Genomic DNA, 18,006 nt, shown 5'->3' with positions numbered 1-18,006 from the left:
GAAAGAAAGAAAGAAAGAAAGAAAGAAAGAGAGGGAGGGAGGGAAGGAGGGAGGAAGGGAGGGGGGAGGAAAGAAGGAAAGGAGGGAAGGAAGAAAGAAGGCTCTTGGAAAGCTAAATCCATTTGGAGGAACAAATTCAGTCTTGTCTGGGCCATCACCATCCTTTGATCATCTCTTCAGTATATCTGAAGACTGTGACAAACACTGTAGAAACTTTCAGAGCGGAAGTCTCCAGTCCCAGAACCAGAATCCATGATCTCCTTAGTTGACTACTTCTCTGACCCAACCACAGATTGGATGGGTTAGAGATATGTCTGTCTTCCAGGATAGAATGAATGAAGGAACTATTGGTGCAGAAATCAGAACTAGCCAAAAATCTGAGCCCAAAAGCAACCAATGTGATATTCTAATTGAAACCAGGTAAAATCCTGGGAGGGTAAAGATGCTGTGCAGATTTCTGTCCAGAGATGAATAGTGTCTAGAACACATAGTCACCACTCAGCAAATATTGGTTACATGAATACTAGTGGTGCAAAAGCTTTTTTTTTTTTCTGCTGTTTTACTGAATCCTTGTTCAGTTCAGATATCAAAATCTGTGATTTGGAATCAGGAAGAAATTAATTGTTCTGCCAAATATAGAAGGAAGAAAATTTAAAGTCCCCTTAGAACAGTCTGGAAGGGATGAGTGAAAGAAAGTAGGAGAAAGTAGAAACAGCAGAAGTCTAAGAGCTTACAGAGGTGATGAGCAAATGAGAAACTTGCCTTGGTAGTTAGGAATGAGATGAGGATAAAAACATTGAAAAAACAGAAATGCCTAATATGAAAAGTTTTTTTATCTGGTAAGCTGTGATCTGACTTTTTCTATAACCCCCATATCTTAAATAAAATTGAATATAATTTTTTGTGTTTTGTTAAACTGGACACTTTTGAGAAATGAAGGAAGGAGCTGAGTTGTGTCAGCACACATAAAAATTAAAGCCCAAAGGCTATAAAGCATGAAATAAGGATTTAATCTGACCGTATCTTGTAATGGATTGGTAAAGTTCAGCTTGCATCTGAGCTATACTAGCATCAGGACAGCCACTTAGTGATGGTTTTCTCAAGGTTATTGCTTTTCATTCAGTAGAAATGAGAATTATTTACTACCCTTATGCCCTGTGAGATTTCACTGGGGGTTGTTCACGGAAACATTTTCATATCCTTGCATCAGCCCTCTTGAACTCACTGTGCCTGCCCCCACCTCATCCTGTGACTCACAAGTACCCTGCAGCAAAAGAAATCCAATAGAGGGCAAATCCCTCACCTTACCTTCCTTTTTAAGACCTTTGATGTTCTCATGTGTCATTTCATAATTGGGATTGTCAATTAGTCGCCTCATCTCTGGTCCTCACTTTCCTCTCTCCCAGCTAAACTCAACCTTCAGCCCACACAATGGAATTGAACAAAATGAGGTAACAGTTTTCTGTGTGAGTCACTCTGGGCAACTCTGTTCAGAGAGCACTGTGGAGTGAGAAGCCAGTGCCCAGGCAAGTGTTTCAGCCGTCCAAGAACTGGCTGGCAGCCCAAGAGACACTCTCACCTGATGACAGACTATCGGGATGAGTCCTGGAGGAAATGGTTCCCAACAGCCGCAGAAGGAGTCTCTTGGCTCATGCACAACAATGCTCTTCTCAATTAAAAACATTGTCATTATTCACATTGAAATGTAAAATCCTTTTACACCATGATCACATTTCTACAGGCTTTCATCTACTCTGCATATTAAAGACAAGACCCTTCCATGAAATGATGACATCTCTAAGTTACTGTTCCACCCAAGCAGTCCTATATAATGAATAGAAAAAGGTTTGCTGACCCTCAAAGGGCAAACACAAGGAAAAAGATTTCCATGAGCTATTTCTCTTTGCTGAGCACTTAGAGGAAAACTGTAAGTGGTTGGAAAAAGGCTTTGTTTTCTACACGACTTTTAGTTATTTCCTCAAATTTTTCTGCTTATTCCCAGAGGAAGTCATCTCTTAGATGCTGTCAGTCAGACAGAGATTGGCAGCCAAGCAGAGATGCTCAGAGAGGTTTCCAACTAATGTGGCCAGCAGAAAACTGCCAAAGAAGCAGGGCTCCTTAGGATAAGTAAACTGGAAGGTATTTTGGGGATAAAAATAAATCCTTTTGAAAATGAAGGATGGAGAGATGCTATATATACAAATTGCCCTGCTCTGAACAATGTTGTCACTAGGACTGTCCCTGGAGACCAGTGACGCAAACCAAGATGTTCTCAGACATGCTTTGATGGTCTTTTTCTCTATTCTGTTTCCATTTCATTCTCACAGGACTTGCCGTGGGGTTCTTATAAGATTTCACATTGGTCATAATCCAGGTGGCCCTGGACTGGGACCTTTAAGTTGGTGACATCAAAATAGGAATTAGGAAAAAACAATTTAAATGCAGACACAGGTAAAAGAGAGTTGGGTTGTACAAGCTAGTGCCTAAGCAGACACTGCCTCACATTTTTAATTCCAGAAGCCATCAGCACTGAATGTCAGTTCTCATTAGTCAAACACAATGATCAGGAATCCACAAAGGGAGGGACCACTCAAGAGTCTGAAATAGTTCAAGTCATAGAGTATGGATCTCACCCCAACACCCAATCAGAAAATTGGGAGAACTGGAAGCCAAAATTCCCCCTCCCACTGTGGAAGGTTGAAAACCAGAGTGTTGGAGTTCTGTCCTGATGATGGAGCAGAGAGCTAGGCAGCCAATTAATGAGGGCCAGTACAGGAATTCAGTGCTAAGTATTGGGTCATAAGAGAAGCGGGGAAGGTATTAATTCAGTGTTACATGAGGATCCTGGGACACTGGCTCCTAGTAATCTAGTTATAACGATTAGCGTAAAAGACAAAAAATCAGTGATGTGAAGAGAGTGCCTAAAGGAGCTCCAGCAATATAGCTAAGCAGCTGGCAAGTGGTCTGAGTAGCATCACAATTCCAGGCTTCCTAAGGTGGCAATATAGGCACTGGTAAGACATTCTGCTGTGGCGAAACTATTCTACCATGGAGGATTCACAATTAAAATAGGCAAACAGGAAATATAAGACAGAGGCTAACAAAAGGTTTGTTGTTGTTGTTGTTGTTGTTGTTGTTGTTTTTCTGAGACAGAGTCTCCCTCTGTTGCTCAGGCTGGAGTACAGTGGTGCAATCCCTGCTCACTGCAACATCTGCCTCCTTGGTTCAAGCAATTCTCCTACCTCAGCTTTCTGAGTAGCTAGGACTACAGGTGTGTGTCACCACATCGACTAATTTTTGTATTTTTAGTAGAGACTGGGTTTCACCATGTTGGCCAGGCTGGTCTCGAACTCCTGACCTCAAGTGATTCACTCACCATGGCCTCCCAAAGTGCTGGAATTACAGGCGCGAGCCACCGTGCCTGGCTCGTTTGGGTAATTCTTAAAGCACTCAATGGACAACACTCAAGCAACTCTAAAGACTACAGAGTTCATGGTTGAATTTCAGATAGCTAAATAGGCAGTTAGGAGTTGTAAGTTTTGTTAGCCTTGCTCATTCTTCCCTCTTCCACCCTCCATCTCAACTATTTTGTCTACCATTAAAGCACATTAGACCCTGGGCTGGGCAATGCAACAAGTGTGTGGTCAACATAAAATAGGCCATTCAATAGCAAAGTCTTAAAACAGCATGGCTCGATTATTTCCCAAGGCATGCAGTTCCTTTGAGTCAGGATCGTTTTGACAATAATGATAGAAATAATAACAGCAAGGGAAGACAACATTTATTTCAAAATTTCCATGCACCTAAGAGCCATACATGTGAATGACAATGTATGATTATAAAGCATGCATATTGTATGTAATAAATATGTTAGCTAATTATAAATGATTTCCATTTTCATATAGTTTATCCTTGCCAAATAAAACCGTAAAAAACAAAGACACCCTTCAAATGCTGTTAAGGAACAATACGTGAATGAGGTTGATTTAATGGAGTCTTAGTTCCTGCATGTGTTCTAATTGAATAGACTATGTAGTCATCTGCTTACATACCCATATATGTCCAAGAATAGTGAAGATCTTTATTTAATGTAAATTATTGCAGCTTATTAACACAGTCTAGCTAAACCAGTCCTGTAATTGATTGTTTTTACTTGTTATATTAATATATAAATTCCCAAAGGATATAACTTAGTGATGTTGGGTGAATTTCACTGAATGATAGCTCAAGCACCTGAAATATTGACTAAGAAAACTAATTTATCAATGCTGGCAATCAATTTTAATATATTAATTGGTTGTAATATAGGATTCTCTGGTTCAAAAAAAACAAGTAAAAAAACTTTCTTCCATTTGCAAATACCAATTAATAGAGCTCTACTTTTCCTTGGATTTCTTCTTACCACCTACCACCTCCAATCCTCATTCTTTCCTCACAAATGAAATGTAAAAGGTACCTACAAAGCATAGAATCTGTGTTAAAGGATATTCTTGTTTGTTTTAAGTCCAAAATTAAACAACTCTGAATCATTAAAAGGTACATAAATTCAAATGTCCTGTTCAAACTAAGAAAATGGTTTACATTTCTCTATGTTCAAGAAAAAAAATAGTCAAGAGTGTACAAGTGGGGTAAAAATCATTTCCAGTAGGTTATGTGATTTAAGTTATAGAAATGAACCAGGCAATTAAATTAAATGTCATAGACAGTAGGTTTTTTCTTTTCCTTTTAATTTCTAATATGTATATTTTCTAAGAAGATAAATCCATAGTGTGATAATTTGTCCACTGGGTCCATCAGACACTGGAGACAGCTTCTTAAAAATTGTAAGTCTTCCAAAGCCAAATTGCCTAGAGCATTTTGTGTGGCAGGCACTTTGCTAGGTGCCTTAGGAATGCAAGAAGTATAAATGTTTTATGATAATTCATGTTGTAAATGTATTCTTGATTATTCCTGTGGAATTTCTAGGCAGAAAAGAGTCTAATGGGGTGTAGGTCTGGGGCAAATCACCATTTTCTCAACACAATTTCCTGAACCTTTGCCAGATGCAGTTCTATGATTTGAACGTGTCCCTCAAAGTTCATGTGTTGGAAACTTAATCCCCAATGCAGTAATGTTGGGAGGTGGGGCCAAATGAGGGGTGATTAGACCATGAAGGCTCTACCCTTATGGATAGATTAATGCTGTTATGGTGAGAAAGGGTTCGTGATTACTGGAGTGGGTTCATAATAAAAAGATGAGTTTGGCCTGCTTTTCTTTCTCTTTCTCATCCTCTTTTCCACCATGGGATGACACAACAAGAAGCCCCCTCCCCTCAATCTTGGACCTCGCAGCCTCCAGGACCATAAGCCAACAAATTTTTGTTCATTATAAATTTCCCAGTCTGTGGTATTCTGTTAAAACAACACTCAATTTATGCATTATTCCCAGCTTCTTTTGGCTATACCTATTTCTCACTGTTTGTATCCACCTTTCCCTCAACCAACTACCCTTAACACAGTTCCCATAGTCACAGAGCCAGGTCACTGAAGCTGCCCTCTCTCCAACCACACACATATAGATCAAATGACCCCAGTCATAGAGCTGGTTTTGAAGGAGGGACCAGGAGGAGCTCTGCATCCCCAGCAGCTTCCTGGAAAGAAGAGGCAATACAACCCAACCCAAAAATACAAGAGAAGTAACACCTTATGGATTGAACTTAACCAATGGGAGAAGACACTAGAGGATGAAATAAATTCATCTCCTTTCCTCCCTCTCTTCCCTACTTCACCCCCTCCCGTCTCTGAACCAAGAGCTGTTTCAAAAGAGCAATACTGTATTTGGCTTCTCTGAAGATATCTTATGAGGCCAAGTTATCAGCTATGTTCATTATCTAGGAGTGGTGGCCAGCTCACTGGCACATCCTATCGTGTTTGCCCTCCCTCCTTCCCTTGTGTTGCTTCCCATTTTCCCTTACTTCTGCTTTCTTGGGATTAAATTCTACTTACAATGTTAGGATATAATTTTTTGCCTTAGATCCTGTTTTCTCGGAAACCCATACTAAGACAACACTGGCAGTAGCCCTGGAAGAGCAGACCTCATGATGGACTTCGAGTTGGATTGTTTGAAGGCAGCAGAAGACTCCATTTAAGTGGTAAGCAGTATAGCTATGAATTCTGCCATGCAGGCCTCACAATTACTGAGGCTTCTTTTACCTGTGGTTAACTGGGACACAGAACAGCAGGAAATTGGATATCAAGGTTATCAAGTAGTTGCTTCACTTAATTGGTATAATTTCATGGAGTTAACCTTGTTTAGGGTCCAGAGAACATTCCATATAGGCTAGAAAGGGTAGCTATTTGTCCTTACTATAACCAATACATACTCTGAATATGAGCTTGCCTTCCCTGTTCAGCACCGCTTCTCTTAGACTTAAGAATGCCTGATCTGTTGATATTATGTACCATATAACATTGCCTGAGACAAAGATACCCATGTACCTCAAAGGAAGTGCAGCAACTAGCTTTCTCTGTACCCATTCTCAGAAATATCCAGTTTATGGAATGGTAAAATAGTCTTAGAGTCAATAGTAAAGGGCTTATATAAGGCACCAACTCAGGGACATTCCACAGCATTGGGGAGCTCTCCTGCTGGATGCAACATATGTGTTAAACCAATAACTTACGTGTTGTGCTGCATCTTCAGTAGCTAGAAAAGACAACTAAGAAGTGGAAATAAGATTGTCACCTTTCACCATTACTCCCCTGGACCTACAGGTAGAATTTGATGCTTCCCATGCCCACAACCTTAGGTTCTGTTATGGATCTCATGAAATCCTGCTGGACAAAAGCAGATATTTGGACAATATGAAGGATGACTTGTTAAATGACAAAAACTAAAAGGTACTGATTGATTGACTTCAAACTGGAAAGAAATTTCTAATGACATGTCATAAGGCCACATGAGCATTTGGATCAGTGGTTTGGGTACATATTGAACAGCTCATTTAGCATATATATGTTAGGACTCAGAAGACACCTTGGTTCTCAAAGGAAGGAATATTTATCATCAGATAACTGATAGTCTTAGCACCAGACTGGACTTCAGCTTGACATTTTAGTGAGAAACTAGGGCTTCAGTCAATATCCTGATATTTAAAGATATTTAAGGCACCTCAATTTTTGTCTTTTTGGAAGATTTATCCTTGAATTATATCTTTGTGTGCTTTATACACTTCAGTATTCCATTATCAGAAGAATTATTTTTTTGGAGATATTTTATGTGAGCAATACACAGACAGGTCATCACTGACATCTCTACTTAAAGAAAGCCTCTGGATGTTATACCTATATATCCCTAGGATATCTAGAAGATGTTGTCCAGTAAGAGTTTTAAGAAAAAAAATACAAAACTCGAATTAAAAAAAAAAAAAAAGGAGAACCAGGGAAGTTGTTTAAAATAAAGGAGAATTTAAAATGTTACTAGTAAACATTCACTAATAAAATATTCATAGAGACAGCTGTTCTAAGGACAAAGGTCTGTTTAAAGATAATGGACAGTGTTAATGCATACAGTTCAATGGAACTTGTACCCTGAAGAATTACAGAGACTACACTGACAGCAAGATTCTGTTTGCAGAATAGGGAAAAATCCAGAAAGACCCAGCAAAAAGAGTAAACCAAGAATATCTGTATCAAAAATCGGTTAGTGGACAGAAAACTACCAGGATGTCTAGTCTGTAATGTGAATTTGTAAAAGTAAAAATGCCTTCTACTTAACTTGCCTCAAAGTTTTTATTATTTATTTATTTTGTTTGTTTTGAGACAGTCTCACTCTGTCGCCCAGGCTGGAGTGCAGTGATCAGCTCGCTGCAACCTCCGCCTCCCAGGTTCCAGCAATTCTCCTGCCTCAGCCTCCTTAGTAGCTGGGATTACAGGCTCCTGCCACTACACCCGCCACATTTTTGTATTTCTAGTAGAGATGGGGTTTCACCATGTTGGCCAGGCTGGTCTCAAACTCCTGATCTCAGGTAATTTGCCTGCCTCGGCCTCCCAAAGTGCTGGGATTACAGGCATGAGCCATTGCGCACAGCTGCCTCAAAGTTTTTACCTCGTCTTCTTCCAGAATAGTTTCTAACTTCGAATACTATCAGCTGTGCTCAGAGATACAGTTGTGGTTGGGCTGGGTGTTGTAACTGTGCCCATGTATAACCTTCCACTCAAAGGAAGAATACACAACTGTATTCAATATTTTTTAATGCTTCTAAAACCCTTCACTGATTCTTAGCATAAAAAGTGTCCCCGTAAAACTAGGCTGTTTTAAGGAGTGGTTGACTCTGAGGAGGTAGCATGTTATATGAAGAAATTTTCAGAGATCCTGAAAATATGATTCAATTTTATGTCTGCAGCATTCTGGCACAGTTGCTGTGAATGCTGCCAAGTACTCTCATGGGGCAGAGCTGTTGTGTGGGGATGACAGAGGGAGTTAGTTCTCTGTGTCAGTGAAGATGATACAACAGGTGGCAGGTGGCAACTGACATGACCACTCTGCTTGCCCATTCAGATTTGTTCAAGTGAGAAGACATAAGAGACAAAGATACACTGGCTAGCAATTCAAGCAAGGTCTCACTGAGCTGAGTATCTTGTTCTGGTTTGTTTACCAGGCTTTTGTTTGAAGCTTTGAAGTCTAGAAGCTCTTTTTTTTTTTTTTTCAGTGCACCAGGGTTGACCAGACTTGGGGAACTGACTCTCATAAATTGGACTCACCAAAACCTGATGTATGTAATTTGCAATGAAGGATATGCCTTCCTCTTTCCAAGGACCAGAATTTTATGCCACTTTTTGGAGCTTACTCTTCTTCATATCAAGATACCTGAGAAGCCAAATTCATCATCAGGATCTTTCTTAGTGAGCAGCAAAAAATAAGGTACAAGAAAGTTGATAGCCAACACGGATATTTCATCTCATCCCTGGTAAAACCTGGTAAGATCCTACCCACAAAAGAGGATCAGAATCCTCTAGATAGTCTTTGTTTCCCTGGGATAATATTAAGCTGACACTGATAAATTCTTATCTTCCAGTTTTCCTTTTTATAGACTTCAGGTAGGATGATTCTACAAAACTCAACTTCAAACAGATTGCAAAATTTATGTTTATATATGCAAATATTTATTCATTACAAATATTATGTTCTTTTCCCCTGCAAAGAAGGGTAGTATTGTCAAAGTCACAACATTTGATGAGGAGTAGGTGGTAATTTTGTGATAGGGTAAATTCTAAAATAATTATCTGGATACAAGGTAGAACTGGTTTTAAAATTGCTGAGGTCAGTTGGGGAAAGGGGAATAATGACTTAATAAGATAATCAATTAGTTTTGCAATGGAGGGATGAACAGTCAGATTGAAGAGGTTATGAGTGTTTTGGATTGTGGCCATATTTTTCCACATCTTTTGACTCATAAATGCTGTTGTGGTCTCAATGTTTGTGGCCCCCCAAGATTCATATGTTGAAGGTAGGGCCATTGGAGATAGCTGGGTTTAGATGAGGTCATGAGGGTGGGGCCCACGTGATGCATACCATAAGAAATATATCAGTTCTTAATTGTGACAAGTATACTGCTTGTAAGTATACTTATAAGAAGAAAAGATACCAGAGTGCCCTCTCTTCTCTTTCACACAAAGAAGAGGTCATGTGAGCACATGGCAACATGGCACCCATTGAGAGACGAGGCCTCAGAACAAAATCTGCATTGTTTGCATCTTGCTCTTGGACTTATAGCCTCAGGGACCAGAGAAATAAATGTTTATTGTTTAAGCCACCCAGTGTATGGTTTTTGCTATGAAGCTCAAGCAGACTAAGATAAATTCCATTTCCAATAAGATCACACACAAATATCTACCTTCCCTGAGTAATTTTTGCTATACTTTTTGCTGGCCCATCTGGCCACAAGCAGATCAATTCTTCACCACTATTCCCTGGCATAATGAGTCTGGAGAGGGTAGTGCTTAAATATACCAATAAGTAACTGCAAGTCTCTTTAATGTCAACTTGGAAATATTCCAAGAAGAAGCAGAAATGCCCTGGGTTCATTTATAGGTCATAATTGGTAATTTGTCTCTGAGGTTTTTAAAAAGAAGTATGTATTTATATTCAGATTGATGGTCTAGCACATTTAACCCTGACTAAATAGGATTTGGAACAAGGAACAGGCTACTAAAAATACTGTGGTGGATGTATTTCCTGAAAGCCTCTTTGAGCTCACCACCCTCAGGGGCTTCACCTAGTAAATCACTTACTCTATCGAAATTCATCAAAAAGACCAGGCCATAGATAAATTTGTGGGAAGCTGTGCTACAAACGAAATGTGAGATCTATGATTCCATATAAGTTTTGTCTGTTGCGCAAATACTTATGCCCAAAAATGTGCTAGGCGCTTTGCAGAGTCTTTACCTAATTTATTGTTCAAAGCAAGCTTCTGTGTAGGTATTATTATATCTAGTTTATAGATTGGAATACAAGGACTGGGAGAGATTAATTAACTATCCAAAGATTATACATCTAGTATATGATGAAGTTAAGAATGAAACTCTTGGCCGGGCATGGTGGCTCACGCCTGTAATCCCAGCACTTTGGGAGGCTGAGGAGGGTGGATCACCTGAGGTCAGGAGTTCAAGGCCATCCTGGCCAACATGGCAAAACCCTGTCTCTACTAAAAATACAAAAATTAGCTGGTCATGGTGGTGCATGCCTGTAATCCCAGCTTCTTGGGAAGCTGAGGCAGGAGAATCACTTGAACCTGAGAGGTGGAGGTTGCAGTGAGCCAAGATCACACCAGTGCACTCCAGCCTGGACAACAAAGTGACACTCTGTCTAAAAAAAAAAAAAAAAAAAGAAAGAAAAGAAAAGAAAAAGGAAACCTTATCCTTACATCCAATTTCCATTCTTTTTTCACCAAATTTTGTCCATCTTAAATCAGCCCCAAAAAAGTTAAAAATATTACAGAAGTAACCAACTATGTATGTACTACAAAGTATTTATTTAATTCAAGATTTACTCCAGCATTATTAATTAACAGCAAATATGTCCAGAAAATAGGCTGCTTCTTCTACTTGCCTGGAACTGTTTGAAAAGACCCCTATAAAAAGAGTAGAGGACATTTTGGTGAAGAAGTGAATCCATTTCAGTGCCCAAGAACATCCAGGCAAGTAGTGCTATAAATAGTTGTCTATCCTTCTCTAAAATGTTTAATCTGTAATTGATCCTAGAAAGAGATTGCAATAGGTTTCTACATCTGCCTTCAAAGACCACTCTGTCAAGTTTTGAAAATTCCTAAAGTTTTTCAGTTATTCTAAGGCTATCAGTATAGTATAGTACATGATGTCGTGTATACTGTTGATATCCTCATTAGAGGTCAAATTGGGGCTGCTGGACTTCTGCATGCCTTTGAGTGGGTCAGTTCTCCATGAACACCTTCATCCTATTATTATGTCAATAGCAGTGGCACATGATGTTGGTTTGGGGCCCTTTTTCAAACATCTGGAAATACCTTGAACTGTGAACACTTCATAGGGAAACTATTAAGGATGCACCAATAAACCAAAGACTAATATTTTTAAACTTTTCATTGCTGTGTAATATATATTTATACAAATTTCTGAATATGACCTCTAAATTCAATCTAAATGCATACTAGTTCTCTGTTATTTCCATCTTAAGGTCCCCTCCACACTTCCTCCTTCTCATCCTTCACTACCTTGCCCCTTTCTACCGCTAGAAATCAGCATTCATCTTTCCAAGCAGCAGCATACAAAGTATAAAAGAAACATCACAAAATAAGCAAACATTAAAAATGGAGCCTTTTAGCATAAATCAACTCCCTTATAAGCCCTGCTGTACAATAGCTGACTTCAAATTCTCACTTGAATTTTCCTTTATGGCTTTACCCATGTAACTCATGCTTCCATGGGTTATTTATTGGCTAATGGAAATCCTCCCTTGCTTCCAACAAATTTTCCCCTGAGCATGGTATTATGGGGACTTCTGGCATGAGGGTTCAAAAGTAAGTGAATGAATGATGAATGTTCACAAGTAAAATATATTAGTCACCACAGGGCATCCACCACCAGTTTCCTATGGTACCCCTGGGTGATGTCTACTGCTGCAGCCAATCCTCATAGATGAGCCCATCTAGTAAGAATCATAACCTTCTATCTGGTTAGCAGCTCTCTGGGAAAATCATCGAGAACTGACCTTATTTCTAGGTTATGAAATAGGCACATGACCTAGGCCTGACTTACAGGAGTCCACATCCCTCTTAATACTGAAAGCTTCAGGGAGGGGAATGTGACTTAAGCCAATCCAACTAGAGTCACTCCTGGGACTCTTCCTGGAGCTACTGGGAAAATTATGCTCCTTTTGTTTAGAAATCATTCGCTGAAAGGAAAATGTATGTCTGAGGTTACTGGCATGCATTTTTGCCACCACACTGAGAAAGAACAAATACAGAGGAATGCAGAGTCAAGATGTAGAGAAATAGAGACAATCTACTGGGATTACTTCAATTGTAGATTCAGCCATGACTGAATACAGAATTATATCTTTAATCCCCCACTCACATTAGTCAATGAATCTTTTTTTAACTTTAAACTACTCTGAGATGGGCCTCTTATAATTTAAAACCAAAAGATTTCTGACTCATGCACTTAAATAGTTGCATCTACTTTTGATTGTAAAGCCTGCTATCTAATGCAAAACATTAACCTGCCTAATACCTATAGCTCTGTTAGTGATGGAATTTATTAGTTTCCAAGTTAAAATAACTTTCTAAAATGTCTCATTCACCCAAAAAGGTTTCCCTCTTTTTGAGAATCTGCCCCAATCAGGAATGACCTTTGTGAGCCTCCCTGCACTTTGATTTGTTAAATTTCTTTGAGATGAAAATCTCAGGAAAGTAGGGAAAAAAATCAGGGCAGAGGGTTTCACATGCCTTTTAATTTCATATTAAGCATAGGCTCTAATAATCCTTTTGTATCACCTTCTTAGCATTCAGTACACTGTCTTGTGGTAGAAAATGTCAATTATTCAGGCCATCTTGAGCCCTAAGCTGGATTTCTCCTTCATGTTGGGGATAAATAACATTAAGTGGGAAGTGGGAAGCCTACAGTCAAGACTCTAAGCAAATTTCTGAGTCATTTTTACAGCACATTAGAAAAGGTGCTCTGTCCTTTTATTACATCCCTAAGATTGAAAGCAGAGGATAAATTCTACTCATAAACTCTCTTACATATATTCTCACTGAAACCTCGTTTGGTTGAAATTCTCATCAGGGGAGAATTCAATGGGATCTTACACAAAGAGACTCAGTTCTACTAAATATAGCAGATTCCTGAATAACATCATTTTATTCATCATCACTTCGTTATAACATTGATGAAGAAAACAAATATTTATTCCCACAAAGGCCACCTTCTGTGTGGAATTTGCGCATTGCCCCATGTCTGTTACCTCTGGTCTGGAATTCGGCTTTTCATCTCTAGTTTCCTAGAGCCTAGTTTAGTGTCTGGAACAAAGTAGGTGCTCACTTTCTGTGGTAGACCGAAAAATGGCCTCCCAAAGATGTCCATGTCCTAATCCCTATAACCTGTGACTATGTGACCTTACCTGACAAAAGGGACTTTGCAGTTGTGATTAAATTACAGATCTTGAAACGGGGAGATGATCCTGGATTAACCAGTGATCCAGTATAGTTACAAGGATCCTTAAAAGAGAGAGGCAAGATATTGAGAAAAGGGGATATGATCGCAGAACCAGATATTGGAGTATATATTTTGAAAATGAAGGAAGTTGTCACAAGCCAAGAAATTCACTTGGCCTCTAGAATCTAGAAAAAGTAAAAAAATATATTTTTCCTGAAAGCCTCCAGAGGGAACATAGTTCTGCCAACACCTTGAGCTGAGACTTCTGACCACCAGAAATCTAAGAGAAAAAGTTTGTGCTGTTTTAAAGCCATTAAACTGTGTTCATTTGTTACAGCAGCAATGGAAAACTAATATGCTTACGACTCATTGATTGGTTGGTTGAAAAGTTAAATAAATGGATGCATATGCAATGCTTTCTATAAAACATTTTGCTGCTTTTATCCCCAAGGTAAACTGAGCTACCTGAAGTCTAGACAGTGATCTGAACTACTAGTTTCCTGCAAAGAGACAATGGACTTCCTAGTGGAGTAGGAAGGTGGGCCACCCCACCACCCTCACCTTGGAAAGGGCTTCTCAGCTGCCTGCACACAAACATCAGATTGCCTTTTCCAGGCTGGCAAAGAAATATTTTCTGTTAATAAAATTTTTTGTAATAATTCTGTTAAGCCACAAGATAAACTTATATCAATCTGATTATTTCTGAGAGGTGAGATTTTAGGTAGTTTTTCCTTTTATGTTTAGCTTCTCTGTGGCCTTTCTTCTGTTTTACACTAAATATATGGTTTTATAATGAGAAAATAATAAAATAACTCTCATTCTGAAAACCAAAAGTCCTTTTTACTGAGGCTTTCAAGATGTATTTCCACATCCTTGACTGTTTTGTTTCTGGAAAACAGATCAACAATCTATAAGAACCATCTTCTTTTCAAAGGAAACACATATTAAAATAAAAATCGAGTGTTATAAGGAATTAGGCAGAATGTTTTTCCTCTGACTGTCTCCTCTGATTGCAAAGAGCATCTGTAGTTAAATGAAGGCTCTGCTTCTTCTGAACGGAGGGGCACACAAACCCTAATGCTAGACTCTGGCCTTAGCAAGGACACTTTGGGCATTACTTCCTTATTGGTTTTCATCAGAGATAGATAGACTTTATCTGCAAAGAGCAGATAGTAAATACTTTAGACTTTGCAGGCTATATGGTCTGTTTCACAACTGCTCAACTCTGTCTCTGTGGTGTGAGTCAGCCATCAATAACATGTGAATATGTATGACTATGTTCCAATAAAACTTTATTTATAGCTGCCTCAATTTGCACTGCATATAATTTCATGGGTCACAAAATATCACTCATCTTTTTTTTTTCAACCGTTTAAAAATATAAAAAGATGTCTTAGCTCACAGGCCCCAGGTGGATTTGGCCCATGCTCAGATTAGACAACCACTGGCTTACATCATTATTTATACAGAGAGTTCAAAGAGTACATTTTTACTCCGATTATGTAATGAGGAGTTTTCCTTCAAATATTTTGTTCTATTATTTTCACAAACACATACCAAAGCCATTGCTTTAATTTGTTATTGTGCATATACTATAACTAAATACTTACAATCTTTATATGATTAAAAAATATTCACTTGATTTTCAAAATATTGTATTTTACCTAACAAGATGCTGGATAGGGATTTAAAATATCTGTTAGAAATAAAATATTCTATTTATGATATGGTATGGCAAGAGTGAACCCAAATGTTTATGAGTTACCACTTAGCTATGCAACTATTGTGCACATACCAGTGGACATGAAATAGTAAAACAAGAATGCCCCCAAGTGGCAGCAGCCATGGGAGATGGAATCTCAACCAAGAATCTCTTCTCATTAAAGTAGGCAGATCTTACTCTCTGCATTGCTATTGCAAAGGCAGAATGCTTATCACCTGATACAGAAGACAGAGTGCTCAAATCAGAGAAGGGCAGGAAGCAACAGGACCTGGCAAATGGGGAGTTAGGTCATTCCTAGGGCAATTTGATATTATATTTTGCAAAGTATATTGAAGGTAAACATACGCCTTAGAAGTACAATTGATAAACACTGGACTCTTAGTGAACTTTGAGAAGCTTCATAAGTAGATTAAGAATTGATGCTCTCATAAAAGGAAGGAACAACCCAGGATAATAACATCCATAACTAACATGTTCTGAGGGATAGTGCAGTGTGGTATTTAAGTTCATGGTCTTTGAAGCCTGACTGCCTGGGACTGAACTCCAGCTCTACCACCAGCAACCTGTGTGACTTAACCATCCATGCCATCTCCATGCCATTAGGAAGTAATAGTATCTGCCCCCCAGGGTTTTTTGAGTGATAAATATGTTTTGAGTTAACATATTATAAAGTTTCTAGATAATATGATAATATGTTTTGTGTTAACATATTATCAAGTTTCTAGAATAGTGTTGAGCATAAAATGAAGGCTATATTAGTGTTAGCTACTGCTATTATAACTTTTTCAAACATTTATTTTGAATAATATTTCATGCCATACTCAATGATAAGATCATGAAAGGGATTAACTCATTTAATTCACACAACAATCCTGAGTCACACAATTATTTTCTATTTTACAGATGACAAAAGTGAGGCAGCAAGAGGTTAAGTAATTGCCCTACAGCACAAAGCTTTTAGAGCCACACTTGAGCCCAGGGAATGAAACTGTAGAACCAATGTTCTTCACTGCCTCTTGGTGCAAAATGATGGCTCAAGATAAGCATGACCTGGAAAAGGAAAAATCCATGCCAATTCTTCTATTCGAACTCCAGTTTACCCCCGTCAACATCTCTACTTGCATGTATGTTAGGCCTTGCAAACAACAGATTCAAAACAAACTCCTAGTTTCCCCAAAACCTGTTCCGCATCTTAGTTAACGGAGACGCCATCCTTCCAGTCACTTAGCCTAAAAACCTCAGAGTCATCCTTGAATTCTCTGTTTCTCACACCATACATTCAATCTAACAGCAGAGTCCAAATGGCTCTGCCTTCTAAATATGTCCCAAATTGGACATGTCTCACCACCCTCACTGCTACCATCCTGCTCTGTCACTCTCACTGTCTCTTGCCTCAGTTTTTGCAATGAACTCTAATTTGTTCCTCTCCCATCCACACTCACACTCTCTCTAGAGCCCCACAACAATCTATTCTCAATATGGTAACCAAAATGCTCTCTCTCCCTGATTTATTCTCCTTTGGTAAAATCACCTTCCATCTATAAATTTTATTTATTAATTTTATCATCTGCCTCTGCTACTAAAATATAAATTTCACAAAGGCAGAAATTTTGTCTTTTCTGTGCACTGTTGAAATATAGGGCATATCATATCACCCCTGTACTTAAAATCCTCCAAAGGCTTCTTTTGCATTCAAAGTGTCAAAATCCTATTCAGCCACACTGGCCATCTCCACTTGTGGCTTGTGCACATCCTGTTCATTCCACAAGGACCCTTCCCCTTAGGTAGCTCAGATCTTGCTTCTTCTCTCCTTCAGTCCTTTTGCATTTCTGTAATGCCTTTAACCGACCACCCAAACCAAAATTTTACCCCGTCTCAGTCACAAAACTTTCTAGCATTATTCTCTGTTTTACTTTTTCTCAGTAGCATATATCACATTTTATATTTCTTATACTTTTATAGTTTATTTATTTCTATCATTTATGGTCTGACTTCTCTACTAAACTGTAAGTCTCATTGGGGTAGATATTTTAGTCTGTTTTGTACACTGTTGTAGCTGCAGTGCCTAAGAGTCCCTGGTACACAGTAGGCACTCAGTAAATATTGAGCAGTAAATCTCCAGAATTAATGTATGAATGAGTGAGTGGGTAAATAAATTAATGGCTCATCAATCAATGGCTAAAGAAATTGAAATGGATATCAGAATCTCACGTTATGGTTATCATGGTTATAAATTAACATTAGAGTTAAATCAAAACGTCAATTCGCTTTTTTCAAAGATTGGAGAAAGTGGTTTAGACCAAAGGCCAACATGGAGCTTCCTCCTCAATTGGAGGTAAATGATTGACCTTAGTTGTCCAACTGTGATGAAGGAGCCAAAACTCAGAGAACAGGATCTCTGCTGACCTTCCTGAGCCAGGGCTCAGCGTCCTATCCATATGCTAACTCCTCATCAGCGAGAAGCCTAAAAAAGGAAGAGAGAAAAGCCCACTCTTTAATGCAGTGATTCTGCCCCTACTAAAGTTATGACTGCTGTTATATTCTTATAAATTACATCCATTAGACAATTCATTTCTCCTACTGTGGGAAGGAGCAAGTAAAAAGGAGGAGAGA

General features: G+C 38.7%; 1 long non-coding RNA gene across 1 annotated transcript; it reads left to right on the top strand.

Moving 5' to 3' along the window:
* Positions 1–8,682: 8,682 nt before the first annotated feature.
* LOC116525168 lies at positions 8,683–9,790 on the top strand. The gene is made up of 2 exons (XR_004257605.1): positions 8,683–8,957; positions 9,657–9,790. It is a non-coding gene; the product is annotated as an uncharacterized LOC116525168 (long non-coding RNA).
* The last annotated feature ends 8,216 nt before the right edge of the window (positions 9,791–18,006 follow it).

This window comes from Sapajus apella, unplaced genomic scaffold (assembly GCF_009761245.1).
Source record: "Sapajus apella isolate SASKATOON/1434 unplaced genomic scaffold, GSC_monkey_1.0 scaffold47, whole genome shotgun sequence".
Classification (NCBI taxonomy): Eukaryota; Metazoa; Chordata; class Mammalia; order Primates; family Cebidae; genus Sapajus; species Sapajus apella.
This window is presented reverse-complemented; position numbering and strand designations above follow the sequence as displayed.